This window comes from Homarus americanus, unplaced genomic scaffold, assembly GCF_018991925.1.
Source record: "Homarus americanus isolate GMGI-L3 unplaced genomic scaffold, GMGI_Hamer_2.0 scaffold4060, whole genome shotgun sequence".
In the NCBI taxonomy this organism is placed as follows: domain Eukaryota; kingdom Metazoa; phylum Arthropoda; class Malacostraca; order Decapoda; family Nephropidae; genus Homarus; species Homarus americanus.
The window spans coordinates 4,307,925-4,313,924 of NW_024746161.1; positions in this window are offsets into that span (position 1 = coordinate 4,307,925).

The window sequence follows — 6,000 nt, forward strand, 5'->3', positions numbered from 1 at the left end:
AGGATGTCTAGAGGTGAGGGGGAAGGGCATCGAGAAAGCAGCAATGTGTGTAAAGGAACAGAGAGCGTGACCTCAAGTGAATTTTAGTGAAGGATGTGATGCAAGTGGGTGATGCTGCCTGGTGTGTGAGAAGACAACAGTAAGACCGGGCTTAGAGACTTGTTATGGCCGGGCAGCACCGTGACTGATTTTTTTTTTTTTTTGAACAGAAACAAGAATAAATTTAACATTATCCGAGCAGATACAAACCCTGCCCACGGGCCGTTACCAAAGTAGGGTAAGTATCTAACTAGTGATTCTGTTATTGCAAATTAATGTAGTCACCGCTGAAGATTGTTTCACGACACCATTTTCTTTAACCTGTGAATAAACCCATAGTTGTCTTTAACTCCTAAATTAATACCTTATCTGTTATCATTGTGGGAACTATTACCATGGCAACACTTTGTAAATTATGGCGTAATTTGGACCAACAGTTTATCATGTAGACTTTATTTTACATTGGTCAAATCTACCCGTTCTCGTTTTATTAAAGATAGTTAGACAAACAGACAAACAGATAGAGGACCAAAAATAATACCCTACTCCGCAGTTGTGGTCATGCCGATGAATAATACAGAATGTGTGTATTTGTGTTTGTTTGTTTCTAGCCAACATGCATTTCCGGAGAAAATATTTCTAGGAGTAAGGATAAAAAATGACGATACCAAACAATTGCTCGATAAGTTTGACTGGCTCCCTAGAACTGCTTTACAATTGCCAGATAAAAAGAGAATCTATCCTTCACAGGTTAAGTAGTCAGAGTTTTCACTGTAGTTTCCTTTTAATTTTTATTAACTGATTTGTAAAAACAAGAGTTACAGGTATAAGACTTTGGACTTAGCTTTACTGTATAATATGTCAATGACTTCCTCGAGCTCCTCGAGCTGGAACATATAAGTTTTCAGCCAAATTCATTCAGAAACCTAACTTCAGGATGCTGAGACTCCAAGACTCAAGACTATCTGACCCTATGCTCCAAATTTCTACTTGAAGCTCGTTGCATCTACATCGGTTGCATTATAGGGTGGGGCGGTAGGTGCAAGGGGAGGAGACACATACGTAACTTCTACACAAGCTGTCTGCTGTCCCTCTATGGTAACACTGTGGTCTTCTTCGAGTTTTTGCCAGATTCACTGGGCTTTGAAGACTTGGAATTTTCTGTGTGCTGGATAGCGAACAGTGGTCAAGCTTCTCTTGATGATTTCACGAACTTAATTTTTTATTCTAGCATGCTATCGTCCAGAGGATCTGAAGCGAAGAGAAAAGAAACTGTGTTGGTCTGTACTCTGTACATGAAGCAGTGTTGCAAATACACTTGTATTTAGCGGTGATGTGGGTGGCGAGGCTAAGTGCAATCCCACCACAGAGGGTTTGTAAGTCTAGATGAATCCCTTTGGAAGAGCTGGGATAACTTGTGAGAAGTTTCGATCTTGAAGACACCGACAGCTTACAAACGAACTCCCTCTCTTGAGCATGACTGAGGTAAGCGTCTCCATTATGAGCTTAACCCTGTGGGCTTCTTTGTGATCTTTTGTTTGAGTGGGCGTCTTGGCAGTATTTTCATCAATCAAACCGTGGCATGTCGAACTCAGAGTGTTGACTGTTCCTATTGTGAGTCATTCAAGAAGAGATTATGTGATTATGTATTTTATGAGCTCTTCATATTCCCTTATTTGTGATTGAAGAAGGAAAGGGAACACCCCAGAATACACAAAGCAATGTTGCAAGGAGATACAGTGACCTATGCGGATCACGTTAACCCACTCCTTCAAATATCCTCATCATCCAATCGGTGACTACATTGGTGACCAGGGGGTGAACTAAGTCTGCCTGTTAGATGGCTCAGGATTCTAATAAGATAGGCGTTACTTGGTTGATGTTAGATTGCTCAGTCAAGATAATTTCACACCTGGAAAGCTGAGGGGGAGGCCTAGGTTAGGTTCTACCCAAGACTTCACTTGTTGGATATCCTCTGATACTGATCCTGCCATAGCCGCAAATGATTCCTTGTCAGAGAACCAAATGAAGAGTTCACTCTATGGATTATTTATGACTTTCTTTGCTATAAGGCAAAAGGGCGGTGTACATAGATCGTATCACAACATGTCATTTACATTGATTGTTTTAAAATTACTAACTTCATTTATGAATTTGATTTGGATTCTAATAGAAAACATGACCATTTAATTGAATAGATGGAAATAAATAATTACAATAAAGAAAAATATGATTAATATTACCAATGGATATATATTATCTTTCATTAAATTTGTTAGAATAAATTTATACTTGAATATGAGAAAAATTAGTTATGTTTTCTATTAAGTATATTAAGATAAGAATTAGACAATTTATGTTTGTAAAAGTTGGATTACATTGAAACACAACTTTATCGCCACTAACTAAATTATGAACAATATATAATTGAATTACATAAAATACATAATACATTTCTATGCTAAGATAAGGCATAACTAATGATCTAATTTATCCACCTATCTAATTCACTTAATGGTCGATGATTGGCCAATGTAGGATCTCCCCCCACCCCCGCACACACATCGTTTCTCATCGTCTTGTTCAGGGCTGTTTTGAGGCCTCACCATTTCCTCTAATATGTCATGGAAGCCACACATCCACAACATTGCTAAAGCTGCCTCCCAAAAGCTGGGAATGCTGTACAGATGCCGTAGCTACTTCACTCCTGAACAGTTGCTAACTTGGAGTACTGTTCTCATATCTGGGGTGGCTCTTCTTCTGTCCAACTGTTAGACAGCGTGGAATTAAAAGGCATTTCGTTTTATTAACTCGCCTCCTTTAGTCGATAATCTCTTTTCCCTTTCCCGTCGCTGCAATTTTGCTTCACTCTCCTTTACAGGTACTTTAACGGGCAATGTTCGGTGGATTTGGCATCCTGTGTACCGCCGGCAAGGCAGTGGACTCGTAACACTCGTCTTGCCCTCGGTGCCCACCGTTTAAGTGTGGTTGTCGGTCACACTAGAATAACCCATTATATTACACCCTTCTTTCCTCACACAGACAAACTGTGGAATGCTCTGCCTTCTTCTGTGTTTCCACACTCTTACAATCTGTCTCACTTCAAAAAGCTGGTTTTACGGCAACTTTTTTTATTTTATTTTTTTACAAATTTTTGGGCCCCCCAGACCCCGTTGTGGGTCGATGACCTGTGCCCGAGTGGGCTATTCCCCGTAATATATATATATATATATATATATATATATATATATATATATATATATATATATATATATAGAGAGAGAGAGAGAGAGAGAGAGAGAGAGAGAGAGAGAGAGAGAGAGAGAGAGAGAGAGATATTCCTAAGACCTGAAATGTTCCTAGACTCCCACAGTAGCACCTGGTGTTGATGGAGGGACATCGTAAAACAGGTATTTTAATATTATTTTTCCCACGGAGAATACCAAAGAAAATGGTGATAAGACAATGAAAGTAAAGCTGCACAACAAAAATAGTACATAAATTTTCCATCAGTATAATGTTATGAGACTTGAGCCATTTAGCAGACATTAGAGTGGGAACAAGTTCATTTGGAAGGAAAGTGAGCATTAACTTACCACAGTTTAACAGAATAAAAGAATAACTAAACTAGGGGAGATTCAGAGCGAGATTTGATCACCTTTGATATTCTATCGCCATCAACAGCACGTCTTAGGTTTATCACACCGTTTCTATTTCTTCTCCTTTAAAAAAAATAATAATTTTCTTATATCCTTTTATTTCATATTTTCTTTTTCTTCTCCATGTTCACCACTTAGAATTATTCTTAGAAGTAGATTTTTCTTCGTTTGTTTGATTCTGCATTTTTAGTTCAACTTGTTAATTAGTTCCTGCACTTTTTCAAATGCTTAATACACACAGTCTGTTGTTCTTTGAGCGTTAACACAACATCACATGAAAACTATTTTATATTACAGCTATTAATATGTTTTCTAAGATATTGGTTTATAACAATTCAAGTGTTGGCAACTCCAGTTGGAAAAAGGACTAGGTTCGCCGGTTCCTTAAGGGGATCTTCGCTATTTTACGAAACAATTTCCTTCATTGAATATTCATAGATCTTAACAAAAACTTATACATTTTCACAAACACACACACACACACATATATATGAGATCCTTCGCCCTAGGAAAGGGAATAATAATCGTTCATGGAAAATTTTGATAATATTCTGTGAACTGTGATTAAATAATTATTTTCGCCTACCACCCACTTTTTAATGCATTTTACATTTTGTTTATACTTTTAATTTTTATAACATATGTTTACATGCTTTGGCAAGAATTACAATCAGCTTTTCAGTTGAGGGATGCAGCAGACATTACCCATTTGGGTCGCTATGATGAAGTGCTGGAACAAGAAACTGGATACCCGAGAGTATCTGGTGGCTTCATTAAGTCTGGAGACCAACTCTCTCAGAAACTTTAGAGCATTGGTGCCCCAGACTCAAAGAGTTTCTGATCCATTTGGGACAAAGCAGAGTCCTGTACTGTGCCTCCTAGTTTACCCTCCAGTTTGCTGCCCTCTGCACTCCAGATATAGGTAAATGCTATGGTGGAAACTTATGTGGAGTAACTAACCAGCTGTTTCTCACCCATCCAGGGAAGCAGCGTGATTCCTTCTGAGTTCTTGTTGTCGGAACTGTAGATATGTGGTTCCCTTTGCACTGGCCAGCTCTCACATGCCAGTCCCTGGGGGCCTCACAAACGTGGGCGCGGCTGCTGTGTTGGGCTATTCATTCCTTGTACAGATATACTATACGTCTAGAGGTGAGAATTTTTCATAACACGAAAATCAATCACAATAATTGAATGAATGAGGGGTGTGCATATTCAAAGACAAAAACCCTTAATTTTATTACATAAAAACAAAACATATCTACAAGGGCCTCGATAAAATGAAGAAAAGCAAAAAAATCAAAGATAACATAATAACTATAACCTAAGTTTCTAATACAATATAAACTTAGCTGTGAGAGGGGGGGTGGCTGCTGCTTACTACTACAAAAGTCAGAGTAACCAATAGTACCCAAAAGTGGTTAGCAGGCAACAGAGAGTTATGCCACCTGTGGCTCTTCCAGCATGGAGGTCTACAGACCAGGATGAATACCTGTGGAGGAGTTTGGGGTGAACGGCATGTGGAGCATATACAGTACACTGAGTACAGCCTGCACCTGAGCCCTCTCTATGTCATATGATGCCCTCTCAAGCATCATGATGGTTGTGTCTCTTAGGGTTGGTTTCCAGTCCTTTAGGGGAATTGGTCTAGTCACCCATTGAGTGGCTGCCTCTTCAAAAAAATGGCTTGTTTGCTTCTTGCATTTGTTGTAAGTTGTCCTAACTGGTTCGTTGCGTGTTATGTAGAGGGCTAAGAATGTTGATAATTTTTTATACAAGATCTGTGGATACCAATTCCTTCCATGCATACCAGGATAGTCTCATGTTCCCAATGAGATTCCTCCAAAAATATGTTCTCAACTTTTGTGACCGCGGCATTTAAGAGTTCATTATGCTCTCCTAATTTGTGGCGATTGAAGAACGATATATACCAGGAAATACAAGGCATCATGAGCATCCAGGTGACCAGTTCCTGGAAGAGGGTTCTTTACTTAGGCTTAGGCTAGGTGTGTAATAATTGATGGTGCAATGTGTGATGTCTCGCATTCACAGGTTCATGAGTCTCAGGATCCATGGATGGGAAGGAGGACTGACAGGACTTTTTTCCGTGACTCTACATATGGAAGATTAAACTCTCTCCTGGAGCCAGAGTCAGTGTTATGTTCAAATAACCTATAAATACCAGTGTGTCTCAAAAGTCCCCATACTCAAAGTTTGACAATTTATGGTAGTTTAATGGCTAACGATAGCTATCCATGGTTTCACGCGGCACATGCTGGCATCGTCGCAGAAGATTGCTGAGTAA